Source organism: Ostrea edulis, chromosome 5 (genome assembly GCF_947568905.1).
Source record: "Ostrea edulis chromosome 5, xbOstEdul1.1, whole genome shotgun sequence".
Classification (NCBI taxonomy): Eukaryota; Metazoa; Mollusca; class Bivalvia; order Ostreida; family Ostreidae; genus Ostrea; species Ostrea edulis.
Genome location: NC_079168.1, coordinates 70,853,998 through 70,868,891, shown reverse-complemented (window position 1 = coordinate 70,868,891; position 14,894 = coordinate 70,853,998). Strand labels below are relative to the sequence as shown.

At 36.2% G+C, this 14,894-nt stretch overlaps 1 pseudogene; it reads left to right on the top strand.

Moving 5' to 3' along the window:
* Positions 1-5,148: 5,148 nt before the first annotated feature.
* Positions 5,149-10,719, top strand: LOC125665285 (uncharacterized; annotated as a pseudogene).
* Positions 10,720-14,894: the final 4,175 nt, after the last annotated feature.

Sequence of the window (14,894 nt, the reverse complement as noted above, 5' to 3'; positions counted from 1 at the left end):
ACCTTTGGACCCTTCTGGGCCCCTAATTTAAAGGGTCAGCCCCTTTTGCTTGATATCGTAAGAAAGGTCATGACATTTCAAACATTTTTTGTTCAACAAGTATTTAGAAATTCTTTACCGTTCTCGAGTTATTTCTAGAAGTAATTTTTAGGGGCCAAACTGTAGCTCCCTAACGGGGCCACATAGGGTAAAAACGAAATATGCATATTGTTCAGATCATCATTCTGAACAACTTTTGTTCTTTATTGCTTTTCAAAATATTTGTCGTTTTCGAGATATAAGGGGTAAAAAATTTATGGTTTTGGCCCTTAAAATCCCTTATTACGTAACATATGACCTAAATTTTTATATGAATAGATTTGGATTGTTGAGATGAACATTGTTTGTTCTTTGACTTATACCAAAATATTAACGATTTTTGAGATATTTGATGTAGACTTTGAGCCCTTCTAGATCCCTAATGTAAGGGGCTAGCCCCTAAATCTTGATATTTTCGAAAAGATCTCGTAAATGTGCACAACTTTTGTTCTATATGTCTTAACAAAATATTTGCAAGAAAAAAGATATTGGAGATCAAAGGTCAAAAATCGCCGAAATTGGCGAAAAATTTGGGCATCCATTTTTTCAGGTCCAGGCGAGCGTTTAGGCAAATCGCCTCCGGTAAAATTAAATCCCCCACAAATCTTCTAAAATGTTTACTCTATCTTGTGTAGAAATTTCAAGACTCTAGCTTCAAAACTAACGGAGGAGATGCGTGGACAACAAGGCCCTTCAAAAAGTCACTAAAAGAGAGATAACTCCTGACCGGAAGTGACGTCAAGCACGAAATTTTGCAAGCAAAGTCTCGTCACCAAAAGACATCTTTCCTGAAAATTTCGTGAAAATCGATTGAGAAATGGCTGAGAAAAACGCGTGTACTACCAAGGAAAATAATAATAATAATAATAACTAGACACGATCTCGTTGCGAGCAACGAGTAGGTCTTCCGTCCGATTTGTTGATGCACTCGGAGTTAAAAAAAAAAAAAAAAAGACAAATGAGTCCCAATTTAGTTTCCGACTTAAAGACACTTTAGATATAATCAATTTTTCATATCATAAGCTTCTGAAGCAAAGTTGCGGTGAAATTCGTTTGAAATTCGACTCTCCAGGCGAGCCATAAGGCCCGCGGGCCTATTTCTTGATGTCATTTGTTAGCCCTCTATAGACTCAACAACTTTAGTTCTATATGTCTTTACAAAATATTTACCTGTAAAAAGTTATTGAGATCGACCGATGTCGACAAAAATCGACTCTACAGGCGAGCCATGAGGCCCACAGACCCATTTTTTTAAATATTGATCGATAGGTTATGACACATTGAACAACTTTTGTTCAATAATGCTTTTCAAAAAATATGTCCTTTTAAAGATATGAGGCGTCAAATATTTACGATTTTGGCCCTTAAAATCTCTAATTACGTAACATATGACCTATTTTTTGATTTGATAAGATCAAGCTCGTTGATTGAACATTTCCGCTTCTACAACTTATTATAAAATATTAATAGTTTCTGAGATATTCTCAAAAACATTTGGACCCTTCTGAACCCCTAATTTAAAGGGCCAGCCCGATTTGCTTGATATCGTAAGAAAGGCCTTGTCATTTTAAACATTTTTTGCTCAACAAGAATTTAGAAATTCTTTACCGTTCTCGAGTTATCTGTACAAGAAATATTTAGGGGCCAAACTGTAGCTCCCTAACGGGGCCACATAGGGAAAAAAGGAAATGTACATATTGTTTAGATTATCATTCTGAACAACTTTTGTTCAATAATGCTTTTCAAAATATTGGTCGTTTTCAAGATATGAGGCGTCAATTATTTATGATTTTGGCCCTTAAAATCCCTTATTACGTAACATATGACCTACTTTTTGATTTGATAAGAACAAGCTCGTCTAGATGAACATTTCCGCTTCAATGACTTATTACAAAATATTAATAGTTTCTGAGATATTTTTATAAACCTTTGGACCCTTCTGGGCCCCTAATTTAAAGGGTCAGCCCCTTTTGCTTGATATCGTAAGAAAGGTCATGACATTTCAAACATTTTTTGTTCAACAAGTATTTAGAAATTCTTTACCGTTCTCGAGTTATTTCTAGAAGTAATTTTTAGGGGCCAAACTTGAGCTCCCTAACAGGGACACATAGGGTAAATACGAAATATGCATATTGTTCAGATCATCATTCTGAACAACTTTTGTTCTTTATTGCTTTTCAAAATATTTGTCGTTTTCGAGATACAAGGGGTAAAAAAATTATGGTTTTGGCCCTTAAAATCCCTTATTACGTAACATATGACCTAAATTTTTATATGAATAGATTTGGATTGTTGAGATGAACATTTTTTGTTCTTTGACTTATACCAAAATATTAACGATTTTTGAGATATTTGATGAAGACTTTGAGCCCTTCTAGATCCCTAATGTAAGGGGCTAGCCCCTAAATCTTGATATTTTCGAAAAGATCTCGTAAATGTGCACAACTTTTGTTCTACATGTCTTAACAAAATATTTGCAAGAAAAAAGATATTGGAGATCAAAGGTCAAAAATCGCCGAAATCGGCGAAAAATTTGGGCATCCATTTTTTCAGGTCCAGGCGAGCGTTTAGGCAAATCGCCTCCGGTAAAATCATATCCCCCACAAATCTTGTAAAATGTTTACTCTATCTTGTGTAGAAATTTCAAGACTCTAGCTTCAAAACTGACGGAGGAGATGTGTGGACAACAAGGCCCTTCAAAAAGTCACTAAAAGAGAGATAACTCCTGACCGGAAGTGACGTCAAGCACGAAATTTTGCAAGCAAAGTCTCGTCACCAAAAGACATCTTTCCTGAAAATTTCGTGAAAATCGATCGAGAAATGGCTGAGAAAAACGCGTGTACTACCAAGGAAAATAATAATAATAATAATGAAGAAGAAGAACGCGAACAATAATAGTAAGGTCTTCCGCAGGAGACGGAAGACCTTAATAATAATAATGAAGAAGAAGAACGCGAACAATAATAGTAAGGTCTTCCGCAGGAGACGGAAGACCTTAATAAACAGTAGAATCACTAGAAGGTCTTCCGTTGGAAAACGGAAGACCTTAATAATAATAAGAAACAGAGTAAAAACAATATGTTCCCAAACTTTGTTTGGGGAACATAATAATAAGAAACAGAGTAAAAACAATATGTTCCCAAACTTTGTTTGGGGAACATAATAATATGCAAGTCTAAAACGATGTGTTTTTAAATGTTTTTAAAAGTGTTCAAATTCTGACAACGGCGGAGGGTATCGGGCAGAGAGTTCCAAAGTGTAGCTGCTGTCACATCCAAGCGCCTGCTTCCATATGTGGAGGTTCGACATCTAGGTCTAACTAATGTCAGTGAATTTTCAGATCTTAGGGAACGATTCGGTTGGTAAACAGTGATCACCTCCTCCAAGTATTTTGGTGCCATTTTATACGTAGAGGATAATTTTGTATTGGCTGCTCTTGTCAATAGGAAGCCATTGTAAAGAAATCAGCACTGGAGTTATGTGATCACTCCTCTTGGTACGAGTGATGATTCGTGCTGCCATATTCTGTATCCGCTGCAGTTTTGCCAAGTCGGTTGTGTTAATACCGAAAAGAAGAGCATTGGCGTAGTCGAGCCGAGATGTCACAAGGGCACATACTAGGGTCTTGCACGCATCTTCTGTGATGAGCGACCGCAATCGTCCGATGTTACGTAGTTGATGATAGCAAACACGAGACACAGATGAGATTTGCTTTTTTGCACGCAAAGTGTCTAATCAAACCATACACCTAGGTTCTTCACAAAAGGTTTTCACTGATAATAGTGTCGGCAAAGTTCAGATGGTACGATGGTGAGTCAGTGACTATGGTTTTCGGTGAAAAAACAATGAACTCTGTTTTGTCCTGATTTAATTTTAGCATGTTAGCGGACATCCACATCTTTATTTCGTCCATACAAGCCTCAAGGCGGTTAGCGGTATTTTGCCAGTCATGTTTAGGTATGAAGACTAGATAGGCTTGTGTGTCATCTGTATAACAGTAATGTAGAACATTGTTTTTACGACATATTCCACCAATAGGTTTGGAGAAAATGGCAATCAAATTGTTTATCTTAAATCGTAATTATCGTTAAAACATGTCAAATGTTGGTGAATCAATATCCTTCTAGACCGTCTACTGGACCCATGTGGCCATTAACATCTTTGTGGTACATATATTTCAGAGGGGGGGGGGGCTATTCACTAAGTAACAAATTTTCTCAGAGAGAATAGCTTATAATAAATTAAAAACTGCATTCAATGTGCAAACGATGGTTTATTATCCAGGCACGTCGTTGCATCTTCAGTTAAATAACGGGGTTGGGGGGGGGGTGAAGAAGTTGACTGCAAAATGCAATGTTTACTAGGGCCTATTACTGCACGTGCATGACATTGACCAGCCATTATTATTGATGACCGCTGAAATTTTACTCGAACAAATTGATCTCAAAGAACATTCTAAAAGCAATGATATGTCGAATGAATCAAACGTTTTCTCACTATACATGTACGTAGATGAGGCCTCGACGGGAAGTTTGACCCCAATCTTTTCTTGTTATACAGACACTACGTCATTATTTCATGTTCAAAATTTGTGTCATGTCTGGATATTTACTGTAAACGACTGACATATCGTTGAGAAAGTCCAGATAGTTTTAGATATCACTGGTAACGTAACAGAGATAGGACTTTTATCAGACATAGAAGTAGGCCTAGGCCTTTAAATCTAATAGATTATTTCAGGCTGAGGATTGAGATAGTTTTAGAGGGCGACATCTTCGCAAGCCAAGCGTTTTCGGTCCGCTTCGCTCCCCACAAACGCTTGGCAGATTACGCCACTAAAACCGTGGCCAATTTTTAATTGCTTCCAGGGTTCAATCTCGGAACCAATGAAAAGATTGCTTACATTCGCAAAAAAACATGGCAGTCAACACCCCGTATTTATCTTTTTTATGTGTTTAAAGGATTTACGATGGACCTGTGTCGATTGTATGGGGACCGATTACCACCATTCACCTTCGTTTAAAGTTTTTAAACAACTGTCAGAAGTTCTGAATTACAGTCCGTGTCAAAATGACAGTCTGTCTCAGTAGGTGTGTTACTCGTGCTTTAACAAATTAAAAAAGTTGGAAAAAATGATTACGATTTAGAAAATCAACTTAAGACACTACAAGCAGAGAAATCTTCCATAGTGCAAGAGCTGCGTAATAAGCATTATGTACATTATTCGCAACAAGCTTCCACATCGACATTTACAACATCAGCTGGAATTTCCTCTGATCACGGTGATGATTCCTCTTCTCCAACATTTACTAGTAATGTTCTTGCGACCCCAACAAAGAGGACAATTCTCCACACACCTACCCCAAGAAAAATTAAGGTCCTAGTCACCCCAAGGAAAACAATTACAGTAACCTCTTCATGCAGAAAGCGTTTAGGACAAAATTCATTGTCACCATTGAAAGCAAAGGTTTGTTTTCACTTTTTATGTTGAATTTTTTAGTTATATCTGTCAATTTTTATGATTGCGAATTCAAGTGATACATATTATTTCAAATGATGAAAAAAATGTGTATTTAACTGATACTCTAAATTGACATTGCTTATATATGTGTAGGTGTCCTACAGAGGTCAGAATGACCAAAAAGTGAGGTCTAGAATTATCAAAGAAAAGGGGTTCTATGGTGTAGCTGTTGGACTTGTTCGAGGCAATAAGCCAGAAGTTATTTTAAACAAACTATTAAAGTTGAAAGACTTCAAAGAAAAAACATGCAAATTTATAACGAAGTATGTTAAAGAAGAATGTAAGTTACTTTGTGGCAAAAAGGATGCATCTGTTTTGCGAGGCAATTCCCCTGATTGTTTGGCCTCTGTAGATTTTCAGAGGATCAATGCTGAATTGAGACAAGGAGCTCCTGTTTTTTCCAAATTGCTGGCAGACATTATGAATACTACAGAACCAGTGGCCTTGGTGTCATCAGCAGCCATACTGCTGCACCATAGGAATCAAAATATGTCATTGATTCACCATGTAGTTGATCAGTTACTGGAGCATGGAGGAGCCACAGATGAAGTAATGTCATGTTTCATTATGAATACAAGATAACATAATGTAATATTATGTATACATGTAAATCTATTAATATTTATCAATACATGTAATGCATTTTATAAAACGTGTATTTATAATATGGCTGGTCTGGATTCGATCAGTATTATTTTTCAATAAGTTCATATGGAACATTCTAACGTTTACTGCATTCTTATGCAGTGTTGCAGTTAAAATTTAAGAATATTTAATTTTCAGAATTTTAAAGCATATCTCAGATTAATCAGTATACACAAGCAATGATAATTAAAAATGTAATCCAAGCCAGCAATATTACAGATGTACCCTGATTCATGCCAACATATAAAATGTGACATATATATATATATCAAGCATGACATATGGTTGCATTAGGAGATGTGGTAACCATAGTGCTCTGTACTGAATTTGTTTGTAGACAATAGATTTGCTGGCATTCCTAGGACCGTATGTGAAACGTTCATCTACTCAAAAGAAACACACTTTACTGGTGAACAGACAGAAGGAAAAGATTAAAGAAACAATCATACGTTAAGTACATCAATCAAATATTCAGTACAAAATGGAGAAAACCAGAGAAGAGGTATCGGTTCTTGAAGAAAGGGATGTCACTGATACATGTAGCGCAAGCCATTTCACAACTTCCAGTCCATTACACACTTCACAGGGTATTGTAACATTCCACCCATACTTTGATGTGCAATTTTCTACTAAGAATGAAAATCAGCATATAGTAGTTTCAAAGACATCTATGTCATATGATTCAATAGATTCTTACATGTACAGCCCCACAAACTGTTCAGCTTCCATCACCTAACATATTTACCAGTATTGGCGTCATACAGTGTCCTGCTGTCTCCATGTTCTCATGTTTTGAAGTTAGTCCAAATTTTGGGGTGGTTCAGTCAAATAGTAAAACTACTAGACTTTACGGTGAGAAGTATTTTTCTCGACTTGAAGCTCAACTAAAAGAATCTGACATTCAACCCCCATTCGATGTACATGTAATTGATGACAACTTGGACATACTAAAATCAACATCTTCGATGACAAAAGAAAAGCAGAGAATGAGCTTTCACTGGTTTCTCTTGGTGGGTCTCCAGAGAAGAGTTTTAGTTTCAAATTTGCCTGATGATAAACCAAAACATGATATTTTAACCTTGCCTAACCACTCATTTCTACCCAGCTCTCAAGAACTTAAAAAAATTGAGAGTAACATGGCACATAACATCTTGAAAGTTCTCACAAAACATGTCGGATATCTAAAGCCCTTTGCACAATGTATTCCAAAATATATCAGTCATCCTTTCATTGAGCAAACTTCCAAAAGATCAACATACTTCATTTTGGATTTGATGGACAAAAATGAAAACTTGCATGATGATATGATAAGTATTCTAGAACACATTCACCAGATGTATATAGCACATACTTCTGGAGAGAATGCAGAGGTGATAGAAAGAAAAGTGTTTGGTGGTGACGTACTGACTAATGAGCGTGCATATACAGCACAGCTAGCTATGCTTAATTGTGAGACAAATTACCACAAATTGGGAGGAATTATTCATACACCGGAGGGGCTTCATAGAATAATGAACTTTTTGCTGGTATTTCTGCATGCAATGGTTCTGTTCCAGTTTTGCCAGTTTTGATTTGTTCTTGTTGTAAGTTCTGAATTAGGTCAACATTTCTACACTGTCAGCAAATCAATATTTGTTTGATAAATTACAATACTCTGTTGGTCCTATTTACCACTCCCCAGGCTCCCGAAAATAAGAAAAGTGATTATAAATCCATCAATATAACGTACAGTATTAGTGAACATTGAAAATCACTCAACTACATGAAATTTTTACATATATATACATATTAACAATACAACTTTCATTAGGTTATCAGCTGACTTTTATCATTTATTTAGAATTTTATTACATTTGATGAAAAAAGAAATTAATAATATTTCACTATTGTAAAGTATGTGAAGGTTACCCTTATTTGAAAAATGAACATACTTTGAAGAACATGGATGGTATTTGATAAATTATATTCAAGATAATCATAAACCTTGATTATCATGATTATATCACAGAAGTTTGTTTATTTGAAAGCATGAACCATTTCTGAATTCAATAAGCTCACTTGCAATGAGCTTTTTCTGATTAAAACCATTTGTTTGTCTGTCTGAAAACTTCTATAGTGTGCATTTTGGTCCATGGAGTTTCTGTTAATACTAATTATAGCCTATACTAAATATAATATACAGTTAAACTTTGGTATCTCGAACACCGTTTGGTACCTCGAATACCATGGATATGTCGAAGTGATTTCATTGATTTGGAAGTCCTAACCACAGATTCTTTAAGTAGTTTACCCTCGATATCTCAAAAACTGAGGCTATTTCAAAGTTTTTTCACAGTCCAATTGATTTCAAGATAACAAGATTTGACTGTATTTAGTTTAATTTTTTTACTGCTTGTTTCTAAGAGTGTTTCAAATTGTGAATTATTGCATTACAAAATTACAACTGCAAAGCAAATCTTAGTGAACTTTTAGCACAGCGATTGAATTGAATTGACAGTAGAAGTCAAACATATATGCTTATTGCTTTCATATACAGCATGGCAAGTTCTAATACTCATCTTTCCAAAACATTTTCAGTTCAGAAATATTTTTTCCATTTTTGATTGATAAAATGAATTTTAAAAAATACATTAAAAAGTTCCTTTGTGATCAGTTTCATAATCGTTTTACAAAATGTAGCTCTCATAAATGTTTAAATTTCTACTTCAAACAATTCTTTTCTATCATGTCTATGAAACTAACATTTTCAATGCATTTTACAGTCCATATACCAGGAGTTCTACAAACCATCCTCTTCTTTTGAACAAGGGACTTTATTCCAGTTAAGAAATGTCATTCATAGAGTTGATGTCACTGGAAAGATAGAGTTGTGGAAGCATCCAGGTATGTTTTTGTAATGACCCACACTTAATAATCCTATATGTATTGTGTGTTGCATGTAATAGTTTCCTGGGTTTTCATTTTAGAGCTCATTTTGCATTTGTGGAGGATGCTTTAGATGCATTCATTCTTGGGGCTGCAATGGATGTTATGAGTTTAGAAGACATTAATGGATATCCTCAACAGTTTAACCCAAACACCTTATCCTTGTGTAGTGCCGAGGGCCAGTTCTCATGGTTAAAGAAGTTGGCAGAGGCCATTATTGACAGGCATATAAACCTACAAGGTTATACATTTTTTCTTAGGGAGGATAACTGTTCAGTATACAATATATTTCAATCCAAATTTTGTACTTAACAGAAATAATTTGTATCAAGTTTATTTTTGTACCGAGAGTTAAGTGTTGTTTTCATGCATATTTTAGTGAGTTGAATGTTTTTTAATCCAACTCTTAGAATCAATTCTGAGACAGTATGAATGTACATGCAGCAAGAAATACAAGACACTTGGCTACTTCAAACGCCACTTGGAGAAGGAGCATGACTGGCAGTGTCCGACGGAAACAGTTAAAGAAACACATCACAAAGACATGATTGCTGTTTGGCGTGCCTCAGTCATGAAAACTTCTCTTATATTAAGAGGCACTTGTGATGCATACAAAATGGGTGATGGAGATAGAATATTTCTGAATGCAAAATTTGAAATGCCCTGTGCCAGTGTTGCAGGGCACACTAAATACCAACTATGGCTGTGGAGGATGATGACATATGAACAAGCTGTGCTTTCACCTAAGAAAGCCATGGAGTATAAGTGGAATACAACAGCCAATATCAGTGGCACTGTGGATGGTAATATTCCAAATGACAATTTGGTTGAACTTTGTGTCCAGTTGGTCAAGAAGAAGCTTAAAGAGCAGGGTGCAAACTTCACCTTCAAGTGTGCACAAACAACTGCATTAGCTTGCCAAATTCAGGAGGACTTAAAAGAGAACATAGAGCAGCAGTTGTCAAAAACAAAACTGCAGGAAAATCAAGAACCAGATCTGACAAGTCATCAGACATTACTCTCATGTTAAATGAAGTGATTTCAGGTGGACTATTTAAAAACATTCCAGGACGAAAGTTTGAAAACTTTAAGAATTTTATGGACGTTTTTGAAAAAGTCAGTCTTCATAAGCTTCATATATGGATATCGAAGCATAAAGAAATTGCATCATATGAAATGATTTGAATCTTGTTCATTGTGTATGTTTATATACGTAGACTGCATCTCGTGTAAATCTCTACACAAACCATTCTCGTGTAAATCTCTACACAAACCATTTAACTCTGCTACACAAATTTATTCTTGTTTATGGTTGTATATAATGGATAAACTATGATGAAATGATATGGTATTTGTAAATATTTTCAGTGTCTAAAAGAATAAGAATGAAAAATAAATAGACCAAGTTTATATACAATTCATAATTCAGAAGATTAATAACTGTAGCAGTTACAATATACCGTAAAATGTAAACATGTAACATGGTGTAAATACACTAATCTGACTCTATGTCAGATGATTAATACATCAAAATGTCATTAAACACGTCATCAAATATCTGAAGTACTTGTACAGCAGTATCCAACAACCAAACTGTTGCATATTCCATTACATCGTTAATGGTAAGTATTTTGTGACAATTGACTAATAAACTGTTGATGGTTTCGTCACTAAGTTCAGAATGGTCACCAAACAAATCTGGCATGTTACTTTGAGCTGCTTGCAGGGATTCCAGTTTATGATTCTAATTGTCTTGTCCTGCTCACACAATTGACGTTCAAATGTTTCCTGTTCTTGGAATAATGCTTCCATTGTTAAGAAAGCTGGATGGGTTAACTTTGGACAACCCGAACAGTAACATGTTTTCTCACAAACATCACAGCATTGGTGCTTCTGTTAAAAATATGACTATGTGCACTACATGCTTTGCACAGAATGCTTCTTCTGCACTGATTATCCGTTTTCATCAATGACAAAACTTCTAGATCAATTTTTTTCAAACGTCCTTTGTGGTTTTTGAACATTATTAGTTCACTAGAGCATTTATCATCTCGTCCCGCCCTGTCCATCTGCTGAATGAGCGTGTCTAAGTCGTGTGGTTGACCATAATGAACGATGTTATGAAGCCCTTTAAAGTTCACTCCCATCCCAGCTGCATTTGTACAGATGAGGACTCTGATTTGACCTTCTTCTGTCTCCATGTCCATCCGAATTTTTTCTTTAATATGTTCTGATGTTTTACTATGAAACATCTGTAGCATGGAGGAACCACATTTCCTTACAAACATGCTGTAAAGTAATGCACAGTCTTTTATGCTATCACAGAAAATAACGTGTCTGGGTGTATTTCTTTTATCCTTGTTGAGTGTTTCAATAAGCCATGCAAATTTATCACTTATATCAACATTATTTTTTTTACACATTTATCTTAATGTTTGGTCTGTCAGGACTATCAAGTATGCAAACAGAATCTTCTCTGAAGCATAAACTTTTCATTATTTTTATCCTGTTCGATGGACTAGCTGTTGCAGTCAGTGGAAGTATGGGCACATTCAAACTAAGGGATCGTAACTCGCCAATCTTTGAAAAATATTTTCTGAAGGCTTCCTCATTTTTCTGTCCTTCACCCCTGAAAAATATCAGAATAACTTAATTTCTTTATCATCAGAAATTTAATGTATGTTGTAAAATGGGGTTTTTTTTCTATATTTAATTTGAACAAGTGTCCTTTTTAGAGTAGAACCATCTATGGAAGTATGGCATCTCTAGGGTTACATACCATTGATAAACTGTGTGGGCTTCGTCAATGGCTGTCAACCTATGTCGTGCCGAAAATTCAGGGTGCCTAAAGATATCTCTCCATTCGTCATTTCCAACTAAAGCTTCAGGACTTCCGAATACGAATTGGTAATAACCCTAAGATACATCGTCTTTGCAGCAATCGGTCATTCTGACATATGTTGCACTGCTCCTTTATAATGCTTAGTAGCGGGAAAATTATGACACATACAGCCGATTTTCCAAACACCACTGGAGAACTCTCATAGATGAGGGACTTTTCACTCCCTGTCCTCGTACCTACGAATACATCTTGGCCCCGCTATATGCTTTCTATAGCTCATAACTGATCTACCGTTAATTTTATTTGAAAACTTTCTCAACCTTTTCTTTCGTTGTCTCCGCCATACTTGTGTACATTTACTAAGTAACAGTATTATGAAAGCTGTCACCTGATTGGCTAGATTGTAAAGTTAAAATCCAGAACATCCGCTAGGTGTCTGCACTGCGGGCCACGGTTTTAGTGGCGTAATCTGCCAAGGGTTTGTGGGGAGAGAAGCGGACCGAAAACGGTTGGCTTGCGAAGATGAGAGGGCGATTGACTGTTCATAATCGGTCTAAACATTCATGAAAGTGATTATAGTAGGTATAGGACATCTTTCAAAATCTACTTCATAAGCTATAGATGAAACATTATCTGCGACACTAAGAATCAACTTCTATACGTGTAATTTTTACGACTAGTATAATTTGACCTTTTGACTCAGCATGTCGTGTGCAAAAAATATACGAAGGCAAAGTGTTCAGGGTTAAAATGCTGGATAATTCATAGAGAAGATCTAACGGAAATTAACTGGTTTATATGCTGTTTACTTGTTTGCATGCATAATTGTAGTCATTGTGCATTGATAAAGTGGCATTTGATTTAAAGATCCGAAACAGGGACATGTGGGGAAAGTTGTTTGCGGGGGAATTCTACTCTAATAACTTTTAAGAACGCGTTCAACACTTAAAACATACTACAGGACGGTTAGATGACGTGCGTGTCTTTGTGTACATCTGTGGGCGTCATTTCAGAGATTTCATATGGATTTAAGAGACAGAGCAAAGGCACAAAGAAATAGTTCCCTTAGTATACAATTTGGACAAGGAATGATTGAGCAAGTCCGAAGTATATATATCATTAAGTATCATTATTATAATACCCGCACATTGTAAAGAAAGTTCGGGTATATTGTTGTTACCCTGTTCCGTCCGCGTCTGCCACACTTTCTTTATCCTCAAATCCCCCCTTCATCTTAAGTAGTAACCAAATGATCTTTTGGAAGAGAATTCGTGGTGTCCTATAGATGTGCACTAAGGTTTCTGAATTTTCATTTTCACCCTGGAGTCCAAATGGGAATCGAAAAACGACGTTTTTCCTGAAAAAAAAATCCTGGTTCCCAGAACTCCTATAATATTTTACACAGTATCCAAATTATCTTTGGGAAGCTAATTATGGGTGTCCTGTAGATATGCACTAAGGTTTCAGAGTTTTCATTTTCACCCTGGGGCCCAAATGGGAATCGAAAAACATTTTTTCTAAAAGAAAAAAACCCTGCTTTCCTGAATTCCTATTCCATTTTACATATTACCCCAATGATCTTTTGAAAGATAATTGGTGGTGTCCTATAGATGTGCACTTTCATTTTCACCCTGGGGCCCAAATGGGAGTCGAAAAATCCTGGTTCCCAGAACTCCTCTAACATTTTACACAGTACCCAAATTATCTTTTGGAAGGTAATTGGTTGTGTCCTATAGATGTGCAGTAAGGTTTCGGAATTTTCATTTTCACTCTTGGGCCCAAATGGGCGTCGAAAAACAACGTTTTTTCTAAAAACAAAACATCTCGTTCCCAGAATTCCTCTAACATTTTATGCAGTACTTTTAAAAATGATCTTTGGAAGGTAATTGGTGGTGTCCTGCAGATGTACAAGAAGGTTTTAGAACTTCTGTATAGGCCCGGTGGGAGGGGTAAGGGGGCAAATAAGGGCTAGAAATGACGTTTTCTGTCATGAAGCTTGTTACTTGAACTCTAAGTAGTCACATGATAGTCTTCAATGACCTTGAAAAGAGTGTCAATGGTCAAGGTCACATCCCCCAAGGTTGTGGGGTTAACCTTAAAAGTGGGGGGTCAAGGTTAAAGGTCACATTCAAACCAAGCTTTGGGGGTTAACCTTGAAAGTGGGGGTCAAGGTCAAGGTCACACATCCAGGTGCGAGCCTCCACAAACGACGCAATTCATCACATACCACGCACGTCTTTCCAAAGGGGAAGAAATCACCCACCTTCAACAGCTGTCTAAACCAAGTATTAGAGACACAGACAGTAGATAACTAACAATCTATGTATTCCTGGGAGAAACAGTCTCCGCAGAAAAGCTCGGTCAACGTCAAGGATGACTGCATGCTACCCTTTCCATAGAAACCTGACACAGTGTACAATATTACTCACATACATGTAGATCTGTGACATGCCCCTATGCCCACTCCAGTGCACATGACCATGGAAAATCACTGTTTACATAGTCTAACTGCAGGTCATTTCCATTGAAATAGCGAAACAGACATTGTACAATGAAGATCAGTGTAATTGAACTAACCGAGTGCAAATTTACACATATCTGCCCAACAACATTAGGGCACCAGTAGTGATTTTTCAGCAATACACAAAACTGACATTCTGCACAATTCTCAACTTCTACCCAAATTTATTTTGAATCTTTGTTAATGACATGACAATTTCCATTTTCTGCCTACATCAACTCAAACTGAGCCTCCTTAAATACATCAACCCCGCAACCAACCAACCAATCAACCAAGCTACCAAACAATTAAAACATGCATTCACATATACACACACAAAGATATATAGAGTTTAGTATCCAATTGAAATCATGTTATGTTGA